The 13885-nt window shown below is 33.8% G+C and overlaps 1 protein-coding gene across 15 annotated transcripts in view; it reads left to right on the forward strand.

The window, feature by feature from the left end:
- The first annotated feature begins 570 nt into the window (after positions 1 to 570).
- The window catches only part of LOC141576166 (uncharacterized), a 48146-nt gene continuing 34831 nt past the window's right edge, over positions 571 to 13885 (forward strand). For 5 of the 15 annotated variants that reach the window (XR_012504399.1, XR_012504395.1, XR_012504398.1 and 2 more), the window contains exons 1-4: positions 585 to 742; positions 2790 to 2839; positions 4145 to 4231; positions 4482 to 4539. The gene's annotated coding sequence lies outside the window, so the exon portion shown is untranslated. Of the gene's footprint in view, positions 743 to 2789; positions 2840 to 4144; positions 4232 to 4481; positions 4540 to 13885 lie in introns of all 15 variants that reach the window. The other 10 variants (XR_012504397.1, XR_012504389.1, XR_012504391.1 and 7 more) reach the window with 5 other exon arrangements.

Genomic DNA, 13885 nt, shown 5'->3' on the forward strand with positions numbered 1-13885 from the left:
GAGTGATAAATAATTGATCCCTTCAAAATATTCTGTTATCTGAAGAACAATAGCACCTCTGCATTATAAGAGCAATATTTCAGCTAGCCATAAATAAACATCAATACAGGTATGAGAAAAAAGGGTGTTAGAAATTACAAAAGGGTCTCAAGATTATGCAGGTCAGAAATGAGAACTGTCCAAAGCATGGGCTGCATTCCTTCTAAGCTACCTGAGGCTTGGTCTGCTTCTGACATGGAACAGACGGTTCTGAGAAAACCACACTCCTCAGAGGACCCCAGGGTGTTGAGAGATTTGGGTTTGGACTCCAGACCAACCCTGATCATCTCTAAATATGGGATTTGAGACTCTTCTGCATCTGATCCAGGCGTGGTTCCAAGGAGTGAGGCATGATCCAGGCAAGAGAGCAGACATGGCTGGATCAGAGCATCACCAGTGACATTAACAAAGAGACCAGGGCACTAAGATTTCCAGTGATTTAGCATCATGGCTGGGACGGGTCATGTGTTCTCCAGTGAGTTCTGAACATCCAGCACTGCCCTCAAGGAACTGCAGGGGGCGCGCGAAGCCAACATTTCTTAGATGGTGGGGCGCATGCGCATTCCGCGACAGACGTGGTCGGCGTCTTCCCTGGGGGCGACGCTCCTTTTCCTCAGGGAGGAGCGGGAGGCGCCATGGCGGCTTCGGGACCGCGTGGCCCTCGTTCCTGCAGGAGGAGGACGCTCCTCGCTCGCTGTCTGAGGTAATGCCGGTTTCCCCGCATGCTAAGCCAGCTTCACACCGGGGTGTGTGTGGACCTGGCCGAGTTGGGTTTCCAGTCCAGGAGGGAGGGGACTGGTGCGCTGGCGGACCCGCTTCGACTGTTGTCCTCACCTGCTGGGAGGGGGTGAGGGTCCGCGTCCATCGGGGCCACGGGGGTGTTCGCGCCCCCTCATTCTCACTGCCTGGGTCCCCCCCTTCCCCGTGTGGTCGGAGGTGTTTACACCACAGGTCACGGGCGGGGACTCGGGTGTAACGTGAAAGGGGCTGAGAAATTACTGAAACAGGGAAAGAGGTGTATGAAAACACATTATATTAACTTTTATATTTTGTGTGTCAAAGTCAGAGTTTATTATGCTTTTAATTTCCTGTCTTTAAAGGAATACAATTATTTATTTTGTACTTAAAATATTTTATATTTAAAATGTGCTTCTTAGCTTATCTCATTTTCAAGTCAAAATATTGCCACGATTGAGATTTTCTCATAATGAGAAGGAAAAGCTGGGCTGGACTAACAAGCTAACTCTTAAATCTAAGTGTAATAAGTGTCAGTTTACTGATCTAAGTACTGCTGGGCTAACTCAGAAATCTGAAGTTTAATAAGTGTTGGTTTACTGGGCTAACAAGTTAACTCATAAATCCTAGCTCAACAAGTGCCAGTAACTGGGTTCTGGCCAGCAGAAGTCCCACTGAGACTGAATGAATTACTCAAGACTCTGTGGAAAAAGTCAAGAGAGGGAGAGGGTGTCGGGAGCCAACTCCACGAGCCTCTCAAATGCTCCCACATTTATTGTGTACAATCAAAGGAAAAATCACTAACAGTTGTGTGATAGAATACAGGAATTTAAGGAAAGACAGGGTGGGATTGAGATTGTAGAAATCACTGTGAGTGCAAAGGCTTTGTTTATCTTTAGGGAAGTCATGGGAAGAGGGGAACAAGATATATCCTTATAGATATGTTAGAAAAGGCCACCAGCCCAGCCAGCTCCTTGTTTGGGGCATAGAAGACTATCTAACAGCAGACACACCCTGTGTTTATAGCTGAGGGCCTGGGTTGTTGCTTTGCAATGAGCAGAGTTCTATCTAAAACCTCAACTATGCAAGAAAGGCATTGTCTCTGCTTTTTACTGCCAGGAGACTGGCATGCCGATGCACAGGTGCCTATTTGCAAGGCAGTTAACTAAGCACATTTGTTCTTCTTTAAGGAGATGAGTGGCTGGGGTCTGTTACAATTTGTTAACCCAATCATGGTCTCCCAAAAGTAACATGCTCTGTTCCTAATAGATAAATTCCAGTGTACTGATTCCCTGCTTTTGCTGTTCACACCTTATTGGCTAATAGCCCCATGCTTGCAATTAACTCTATAAAGCCTAATGCACAAGTTTTGGAGGTGCTCAGAGCTTCAGAGCAGAAGACACTCTGAGCCTGCCAGTGTAATAAATCTGAGTATTCCAACCCTCCAAGTGGTGCTTGTTTCTTGGCTGGCCTGTTGTTTCCGTAATATTAATACAGTGACAGTCTTAAATATATGTAAGTATAAGCTTATTGAAAAACCTTTTGCAGCATTCCAGGGTGACCAGTTTTGTTAAAAATAATACCTAGGCCACTACCAAATTCTTACAAGAATATAATTTTAAAAATTGTGAATTACTTTTATAAGTTCCAAATACAGTGGTGATTTTTAAAATACCAACCATTGTACATACTGCTTAAGACCATTTGAGATGAAATATATTCAAAGCTAAATCGTCAGAATATTTAAAAGGCAGGACAATGACTGCTTTTCATTGCAAATATATTTTCTCCTAATAAATGCAAAATATGAAGTTATTTAGCTTAGATTTCTATACCTTTGTTCAAAAGGTGAAATAAGAATATAATCTTTTTTCAATTTTAACCCTTTCCCATAAAAATTGGTATTTGTATTTGTAGAATCTTAATTTCCCTTTCATTTTTTCTTTTGATTTATTTTCTTTAACAGAGAGTGCTTTCCTATGTCTCGTTAAAGTTTTTTTATTCTCCTATTCTAGATCCAAGTCACTTTCTGACACTGAGAGTAAACAAGGGGAAACGCCTTATAGTAAGTGTGCAACTTTTGATGTGGTCAGGAATTTTTCTTGGAGAAATCTCTTTACAATTTCTGCTCAGATCACAGTATTATCCCATTATGAAAACTGAATACAAAATTGTAATCTGTTTACACCAGGACGCTTCCAATTTTGGCACAGCACATTTCCTGGTATTTTACATTAGATATTAATACAATATTTGATTTTATTTACATATTGTACAGTAATACATATTTTATATATGAATATCTGCTGAATGCCATTAATTTGCATGGGGTGGTAGCTGATTGCATTTGATCTTTCTGACCATTAGTTATTCTTAGGTGTGTCTAAAGTACTTCTTAGAACACAAATTTGACTACCATACCTCTCATAGAATATTTTAAAGGTTATTATATTTTAAATTATAGAAGCAGAAATGTTATCCATTACGTTTATGAAGTGATTAAGTCACAATTTGGTAAATGATTAAGTCACAATTTGGTGTAATCATATTCAGTGGAGGAATGATGGCTTCTACGTCTTTTTACATCTGCCACAGTTGCTTCTCTATACTATTTGTGACCATGAGCATTTTTATGGCAAAGTGATCTTTTTCCAATTCTATTTTTTTTCTTTTATTTCAGTACAATCAGTAAAGCTTTCCTTTGCAGTGATGGCATTGTTTTTAACATGAAGGTACCTTGTCATCTGACGCATTTGTACCTGATGGGCTACTACTCTTGTACAGAGCAAGGAAAAGCATTTTCATATCTCCATCTGTATTCTAGATCTTATCTAATTTCTTAGAAGCATTTTATAATCATTTTTAGTTATTTTAATTGTACTAAACACAGAAGAACAGATCACTTTTTATCTTTACCTACCTCATCACCTAAATGGACACAGATATTATAATAACATGTGAGTTTGATGAAATTGAGAAACGTTCCAGGGTTTGAGCTTCAAGTATTTTTATGTGATTTTCTAAGAGGTAATTAATTTCTGGCACAAAATATGGAATTATCTAAAACCACTTGCAGGGTTGTCTGTCATTTTGTCTTATTTGACTTTTGTCACATAGCTATCAGCTAGGACCCGGTGAGTTTGAATATTTTAAAAAACATTTCTGATTAGAAAACATCAGGAAGAAACATTGAATATTTATGTTCACGACTCTGGTATCATTATTGTAATGTGCTATTTGTTTTGGCGTATATTTGATTTTGTTCCAGTAGTGTGAAATGTAGGCATGGGAACAAAATTAAAAACAACAAAAAATTCTTGAAGTCAGTCACAATGAATTATTAGTCATTTTATTTTTATTTTATAAACAGGCCATTTGAATATGTTCAGCCATGAAGTGAAACAGACTCACTGAATTCTGAGTCCTGAGAGACAGTGACCCAGACACAGCCCTACCAGTAAGTAATGTGGTGATTTGATACAGATATATATTGTGAAATGATTATCACAATAAGGATACTTCCATAAACCCATAAAATTCCCTTTTGTGGTGAGAATTTTTGAGATCTGCTCTCAGTAACTTTCAGATAAATAATACAGCATTGTTAGTTGTAGTCACCATGCTGTTCATGAGATTTCCCAGAACTTAGTCATCTTAAACATGGACGTTTGTACTCTTTGAGCATCTTCTCATTTCCCCACTCTCAGGCCCTGACAACCACCACTCTGTTCTTTGTGTGAATTCGGCTGTTTTTAGATTACACGTGTAAGTGAAATCATGCAGCTCTACTTTTTCTTTTTTCACAGTCTGCAGTGTGTTGATTTGATCCACTTACATACAGCAATGTGATCACAAACAGATTTAATACCTCTCACATGACTCACAAGTATAATTTTCTTTATTTTTTGTGGCAAGAATATTCACAAGATAGTACCTTAGGAACTTTGGAGACTGGTACAGCACTGTAGTCTGTAATCACTGTGCTGTGCATTTGATCTGCATGACTTATTTATCTTCTGGTTGCACATTTGTACCCTTTAACATCTCCCCATTTCCTCCACCCCGACACCTAGTTACCACCATTTTACAATTTGTTTCTAAGTGTTTGCTTGCTTGTTTTTTGTTTGTTCGTTTGTTTTTGTATATCTGATATCTTACGTTTGTCTTTTCTCTGTTTATTTCATCTCACCAAGCATAATAACCTCAAGGTCAATCTGTAATATCACAAATGGCAGAAATTCCTTCTTTCATAATGCAGAATAATATTCCATTGTATGTCAATGTCATTTCTTCTTTATCCATTCTTTCATTGTTAGAAACTCAGGTCATTTCCATATCTTGGCTATTGTGAATAATGTTGTAATAAACATGCGAATGCACCTATCTTTTCAATACCCTGTTTTCACTTCCTTCAGATGCACACCAGGAAGGAGGACTGCTGGAGCATATGGTAGCTCTTTTTAATTTTTGGGTAACCTCTATAGCTTTTCCATAGTGCTTGAACCAGGTTACATCCCCACCGACAGTGTACAGGGGTTTTCTTTTATCCTCATCCTGGCCAGCACTGTCTCTTGTCTTCTTGGTGATGGCCTTTCTGACAGGAGGGAGGGGATATCTCATTCCACTTTCAATTTTCATTTCCCTAATTGTTAGTCATGTTGAATATCTTTTCATGTACATTTTGTGTATTTGGGTGTCTTCTTTGGAAAAATATAAATTTAGATTCACTGCCCATTTTTTATATTGGATTTTCTACTCTTTTTTTCTTTTTTTTTTTTGCTATTGTGTTATATGAGGTCTACATATATTTTGATATTAACCCTCCATCCAATATATGATTTGCAAAAATTCTCTCCTACTCTATATTAGGCTTTATATTTTGCTGATTATGTCTTTTGCTGTGCAGGATCTTTTTAGTTTGATGTAGTCCCACCTGTTGATATTTGCTTTTCTGGCTTGTGTTTTGGGGTCATATCCCAAAATTATTACCCAAACCAGAGTTAAGTATCTTCTTCTCTATGTTTTCCTCTAGGAGTTTTAAAGTATGAGGTCTTACATTTCAGTCATTAATCCATTTTAAATTATATTTGTGAGTAGCGGAAAGTAAGTTTCCAATTTCATTTTTCTGCTTGTGGTTTTCCAATCTTCCCAGCAACATTTATTGTAGATGCTAGAGTTTCCTCATTCAAAATAGCATTAAAACCAATAAAATACCTAAGAATACACTTTACTATGGAAGTGAAAAATTTGTACTTTGAAAACTATAAGACTTCTATGGAAAAAATTGAAGAAGACAAAACAAGTGGAAAGATACACTGGGCCAGAAGTATGGCTAATGGAACAGAAGAATTAAGGTTAAAATGTCCATAATACCCAAAGCCATTTACAGTTTCAGTGCAATTTCTATCAATATTCCAACAGCATTTTTTACACATGGAGAGAAATCAATCTTAAAATTTTTTTATGTGACTACCAGTGACCCAGACACCAGAGCAATCCTGGGAAAGAACAAATTGGGAGTCATCACACTTCCTGATTTAGAACTAAATCACAATGCTACAGTATGAGACACAATGATATTGGTATTAAAATACATACATGGTTTAAATTAACAGTATAGAGGACCCAGTAGTAAACCCCTGTATACTAGGTCAACTACTATTTGAGATGGAAGTAAAACACGTTCAGTGGGCAAAGGATAGTCTCTTTGACAAATGGTGCTTGGACACCTGGATACTACTTTTAATTTTTGACAGAAATTCCATACTGCTTTTCCTAGTGGCTGTGGTTATTTACATTTTTACCAACAACACACAAGGATTTTCTTCACATCCCTTCCAATCCTTGTACTCACCTGTCTTTTTTGACTGTAGCCATTGTAACAGTTGTGATAAGGTCTCGTGGTTTTGATTTGCAATTCCCTGATGATTAATGACAACCTTTTCATGTTGGACATTTGTACGTTTTCTTAAGGAAAATGTCTATTCAGATATTTAATTCATTTTTAAATAGATTTTATTTTTTTGGCTGCTAAGTTGTATGAGGTATTTATATACTTCAGTAAATACCATTTATCAAAAGATGGTTTGCTAATAGTTTCTCCCATTCCATATGATGTCTTTTAAGTTTTTCAAATTCTTTTCTATGCAGAAGTTTTTACATTGACTTAGTCCTGCTTGTTTCTTTTTGCTTTTGCTTTGGTTGCCTGTACTTTGGAGTCATATCTAAATAATCATTATTTACAAGATCAAGGTCAAGGGGATTTTACTCTATGATTTTTTTTACGGTATTTATGATTTCAAGTCACAATTTGACTATTTTATTGCGAGATATTTTTGTGAGTAGTGTAAGATGGGGTCCAATTTAATTCTTTTATATTCATTCGACTGTACCAGTTTATATTTTGACTGAAAAATTAAACAAGTGTTACCTTTTCTTCATATTCTTGCAAATTTTCTTTTTCTTTTTTATAATAGCCATTCTAACAGGTGTGACGTGATGTGTCATTGTGATTTTGATTTACGTTTCCCTGATGATTTGTGATGTTGAGCATTTATTCATGTACCTATTGGCCATCTATATGTCTTTTTGAAAAAAAATCTACTCAAGTCCTTTAGCCTATTTTTAATTTTTAATTTTTTATTTTATTACTATTATTTTATGACTTACTTATATATTTTATAAAAAAAGTTTTTTGATTAAAAAATGGAAAAAAAAATTGCCTGTATGTTATTTTATTCTGTAGTTGCTTTTTAGTTTGCTGATTATTTGTTTTGCTATGGAGGTTTTTTTGGGGGCTTTTTTGTTTTGTTTGGTTTGGTTTGGTTTTTTTGTTGTTGTTGTTTTTTAAATTTGCTGTAGTTCCACTTGTTTGTTTTTGCTTTTGTTACTTGAACCTTTGTTGTCATATCCAAAAAATATTTGCCAAAACCACAGCAAGGAGCTTTTTGTTTACATTTTCTTCAAGTAGTTTTACAGTTTTTGGTCTTATATTTAAGCCTTCAGTCCATTTTGAGTTAATTTCTGTGAGTGCTGCAAGAAAGGGGTCCAATTGTATTCATCTGTAGGCCATTATCCAGTTTTTTTCCGGCACAATTTATTGAAGAGTCTATAGTTTTCCCTTTACATCTTCTTGGTTCCCGTGTGAAGTACTTGTTGACACTATATAAGTGGGTTTGTTTCTGAGCACTTGATTGTTTCATTGGACTTGGCCTCCATTTTTTACTGTTACCTACCATTTTTGATTACTATAGTTTTGTAATAAAGTTTGAAATTAGGAATTGTGATATCTCTAGATTAATTATTTGACCAGGTTGATTTGGCTATTAGGGGTGTTTTGTGGTTCCATACAAGTTTTAGGCTTGTTTTCTGTATTTCTGTGTAAAAGTCATTTGAATTTTGATAGGGATTGCATTGAATCTATAGACAGCTTTGGGTGACACAGACATTTTTACAGTTTTAATACTTCTAATTCATAACCATGAAAATTTTTTCCATTTATCTTTTTTTCAGTTTTTTTTTTTTTTTTAATCAGTGTTTTGTCATTTTCACTGTAAGGATATTTTACCTACTTGGTTTAATTTATTCCTAATTTTTTTGATGACATTTTAAATATGAATGCTTTTTAAACTTATTTTTCAAATTGTTTATTGTTGGTATATAGAAACACACTGCTCTTCACATGTTGATATTTGTATCTTGCAACTTGACTGAATTTGTCTATTATTTGTAATAGGTTTTTGATGGAATCATTAGGATTTTCTACATATAAGATCATATTAAATGCAAACAAATAGTTTTGCTTCATCCTTTTCAATTTTGATTACTTTTATGTATTTATCTTGCCTAATTGCTCTGGCCAGGACTTCCAGTATTATGTGGTAAAGGAATGGTGAGTGCACAAACATTTTCTTTATATTTTTGTCAGAAAACACTTCACCATTGAGTATGATGTTTGCTGTGAATTTGTCCAGTATGACATTTATTATGTTTAATTACTTACTTTGTATAGCAATTTGTTGAGGCTTTTTATTATTTGTTTGTTTGTTTATGAAAGGTTGTTTAATTTTTTCACATGTTTTTCTCCATCAATTGAGATTACCATACGATTTTTATATTTCATTCATTAATGTGATGCATCACATGTTTGATTTACATAGGTTGAATTGTCCTTGGATTCAGGGATAAATTCCACTTGACATGGTATATGATCTTTTCAATATACCATTGAATTTGATTTGCTTATATTTCATTGAGAAATTTTGCATCTATATTTATCAGTAATACTTGCCAGTTTTTTTTTCCCCCTTGTAGTGTTCTTATCTAGCTTTGATATCAGGGTAATGTTGGACTCATCAAATGAATTTGTAAATATGCCTCCTCTTCATGTTTTTAAAAAGTTTGAGATGACTGTATTAATTCTATTTAAATGTTTGGTTGAATATCCCAATGAAACTGTCTGGTCTTAGCCTCTTTTTATTTTTTTATTTATTTATTTTTTTATTACTGATACAATCTTTTCATTCATCATTGGTTTGTTCAGATTTTCTGTTTTGTTTATTAGTCAGTTTTGGTAGTTTTTATATTTCTAGGAGTTTATTATTTCCAGGATATCCGAGTTATTTGTGTGTATTTGTTGATAGTCACCTATTATAACCTGTTGTATTTCTGTTGTATCAGTTATAATATCGCCTCTCATTTCTGATTCATTTGCATATTGTTTTACCCTTTGTTAGTATAGCTCAGTTTGTCAATTTTACCATTTCAAAAACAACCTCTAGCATTGATGTTTTCTAATATTTATAGTCTTTATTTATTTCTTCTCTCACATTTGTTATTTCATTTCTTTGCTACTTGTGAACTTAGTGGGATTTTTTTTTTTTTTTGCGCTAGTCCCTTGAGAAGTAATGTTGTTTATTTGCAATTCTTTTTTCTTGTCATACTAATTTGTTGTAATAAACTCATAATTCTTTCCATGGTATTTTATAAGTTTTAGTAAGTTGTGTTTCCATTTTCTTTTGTTTCAAGATTTTCCTTTAATTTCAAGAAAATTATTGTAAAACTGTTATAAATTACCCACCCCCTGTTTTATTGAGATACAATATGGTGCTGTTTAAGATTCAAATGCATATTATAATGATTTGACTTTGATATATTGTGAAATGATTATCACATAAGATTAGTTAACATACATCATCTAAATGTAGATGCAAAAAACAAAGGAAACAAAATATATTTTCCTGTTATGAGAACACTTGAGGTCTACTTGCTTAACAGCTTTCAAATATACCATAGAGCACTGTTAACTGTATTCACATTGTACATAACACTTCAATACTTGTTTATCCCATAACTGGATGTTGGTATGTTTGGACTTCCTACACCAAATTCTCCCTCTTCCCACTGCCCACCTTTGGTAACCAAAAATGTGATATTTTAATTTTTGCTTATTTTTTTCACATATAAATCAGGTCATACAGTATTTGTCTTGCTCTGCCTGACTTCTCTTACTTAGCATGATGCCCTCAACGTCCATCCATATTGTCACCAATGGCAGAATTTCCTTCTTTATATTGCTGAATAATACTCCATTGTCTAAATATAGCACAACTTTTATATGCAAGCATTTGTTGATAGGTCGTTATCATCTCTTGGCTGTTATAAATAATGTTGCTGTGAACATGGGTGCAGATATCTCTTCAACATAATGTTTTCAATTATTTTAGATACATTTCCCAAATGTGGAAATTCTGGGTCATATGGTAGTCCTGTTAAATGTTGGGGAACCTCTCTAGTGTTTTTCATAGAGGCCAAACCAACTCATAAGCCAATCAAAAGTACACAAATGTTCCCTTTTCTCCATATCTTTGCTAGCGTTTAATAGTAAGCCTCTTGTCTTTTTGATAAATTCATCCTAATAATCCTGAGTTGAAATCTCCTTGCGTGTTTGATTTTAATTTCCCTAATGTTTTGTGATGTTGAGCACATTTTCATGTATTTGTTGGAAATTCATGTATTTTCTTTGGAAAAAATGTATTTCCAGGTCTTTTGCACAGCTTTTAAGTGGGTTATTTGTTTTGATGCTTTTGAGTTGTATGATATGTATTTTGGATATCAACTCCTTATTAGTTATAAGATTTTTAGATTTTTTTCCCCATTATATAGGCTGTCTTTTCATTTTGTTGATTGTCTCAATGTGTAGGAGATTTTTAGTTTGATGTAGTTTCATTTGTTTTTTTTTTAATTGTTTATGCTTAAAGTATCATCAAAAATAATTTTTAAGACCTGTGTTAAAAAGACTTTTACTGTTTTCTTCTAGGAATTTTATGACTTCCAGTCTTATATTTGCCTTTCTTTCCTTTATACTTAATTTTCAGAGTGGTGTTAGATACAGGTCTAATTTTATTCTTTGGCATGTGAATATAAAATTTTCCAAGCCCAGTTATTAACAAGACTGTCTGCTCCACTGAGTCTTCCTGACCACCTTGTCAAATACTGGTTGACTTTACATGCATGGGATTGTATCTTGACTCTCAGTTCTATTCCATTGTTTTTATGGCAGTACCATGCTATTTTAGATTATTATAGCTTTATATTATAGTTTGATATAGAGTGCAATATCTCCAACATTGTATGTACAAGGTCTTTTGTGGTTCCTTATAAATTTTTGTATTTTTTTTTCCTACTTTAAAAAATGCCACTGGATTTTGATAGGAATTAAATCAACAGATGGCTTTGGGTAGTATGGACATTTTAACAATATTAATTCTTCCAATCCATAGGCAAGGGATAAATTTACATTTGTCTGTATGTTTTAGTTTATTTCTTAGAGTGATATTTTATCACCTTGGATGAATTTAGTCATTATTTTATTGTTTTTGATGCTGTTATAAATAGAATTGTTTTATTTCTTTTTCAGATAATTTTCAGTGTATAGAGATATGACTGATTTTTGCATTTAAAATTTTTATTCTGCAACTTTACTGATTATGCTGCTTAGTTCTAATGGGATTTTGGTGAAGTTTTTAGGACTTCCTATAGATATAATCATGTTATCTTAAACTAGAGATATTTGTACTTCTTATTTTCCAGTTTTGATGACTTTCCTGTCTCCTCCTTACCTGACTGCTCTGGCTAGGACTCCCATTACTGTGCTGAGTGAGTGGTGGGGGTGGGCTCCTTTGCCTTGTTCCTGACATTAGGGGAAAGTTTCAGAATTCAACTACTGAGTATGTTTTGAACCGTGGCCTTGAGTTACATTCATTTTATACCTAGGTTGTTCAGTGTTTTCCTGTATCTATTGATCATTATATTTTTTCTTTTGTTCTATTAATGCGATGGCATCACATTTATTTGATTTGCTAGTATGTATTCAGAATTTTATAATCTACATTCATCTGGGTTATTGACCTAAATTTTCTTCTCTGGCAGTTTCAAAGCAATGCTAGCCTTGTAAAATGAATTTGGGAATTTTCCTTCTTCATCTATTTTTTAAAAGACTTGAGGATTGGCATTAATTCATTACATATTTGGTAAAATTTACCAGTGAAACCATCTGATCTTGACCTTTTCTTCATTTGAAGAATTTTGATTACAGATTTATTCTCCACAGTGTTAAATGGTTCATTTAGATTTTCTATTTCTTCCTAATTCACTCTTGGTAGGTATGTTTCTGAGAATTTTTTTTTTTCCATTTATCTAGGTTGTCTAGTTTATCTGCATATAGTTGTTCATAGTAATTTATTATCCTTCTTATTTCTGTGGTAGAGTTGCAATGTCTTCTCTCTTATTTATAATTTTGTTGATTTTGGTCCTCTCTCCTTTTCTTTGTGTAGTGTAGCTAAAAGTTCAAAATTTTATTTATTTATTTAATGAACTAGCTCTTAATATTGCTAAATTTTACTGTTTTTTTGTCTATCACATTGACTTCTGCCGTAATCTTTATTATGTTCTTCCTTCTGCTAACTTTGGCTCAGTTTGGTCTTTTTCCAGGTCCTTGAGGAGAAAAGTAAGATTGTTTATTTGAGCTCTTTCTTATTTCTTAAGTTAGGCATTTATTGTAATAAATCACCGTGTCGGAATTGGTTTTGCTATATCTCATGGGCTTTGGTATGCTTTGTTTCCATTTTAGTCTGTCTCAAGACACTTTGTTATTTCCTCTTAAATTTATTCTTTGGTTAGGAGAGTGTTGATCAATTTCTATATATTCATGAGCTTTCCAGTTTTCCTCCTCCTACTGATTTCTAGTTTTATACTATGATCAGAGAAGACATTTGATATAATTTCAGTCTTGAATTTGTTGAAATTTGATATATGACCTAATATGTGGTCTTGTCTAGAAAAAAAAATTTGTACACTTGAGAAGAATCTATATTCAGCTTTTGTTAGACAGAATATTTTATATATGACTGTTAGGACCATTTGATCTTTAGTGTTGTTCATGTCAACTGATCCTATATTGAACTATTGTCTGGATGATCTATCACTTGTGGAGAGTGGGGTGTTAAAGTTCTCAACTATTATCATACTGTAGTTTATTCTGCCTTTTAGCTTGTTTTTGCTATACATATATGTAGTTGCTCTGATGTTGGATGCATAAATATTTATAATCGTTACATTATTTGGATGGATTGACTCCTGTCATTACATAATGACCTTCTTTGCCTCTTTTGACCTTTGCTAGATTAATGTCTTTTTGACTGTTTTAGGTGTAGCTCACCCCTTTTTTCCCTATTTGTTTGAAGTATCTTTTTCCATCCCTTCACTCTCAGTCTATGTTTTTAAAGACAGAAAATAAATAAAGAAATATTTACTTGAGCTACATCTTTAAAGAAATAGACCTAACAGACATATGCACAGTATTCCACCCAGTAGCAACAGAATGCACGTTCTTCTCAAGCACACAAGAAACATTCTCTAGGTATGTCATATGTTAAGTCACAAAACAAGGCTCAGCAAATGTAAGAAGATTGAAATCATATCAAGTATCATATCTGACAATAATGGTATAAAACCAAAAGTTAATGACAGAGGAAAATAGGAAATTTCACAAATGTGTGAAAATTAATGTGCATACTCTTTATAAACTATTGGGTTAAAGAAGATATCAGAA

Source organism: Camelus bactrianus, chromosome 36, assembly GCF_048773025.1.
Source record: "Camelus bactrianus isolate YW-2024 breed Bactrian camel chromosome 36, ASM4877302v1, whole genome shotgun sequence".
NCBI lineage: Eukaryota > Metazoa > Chordata > Mammalia > Artiodactyla > Camelidae > Camelus > Camelus bactrianus.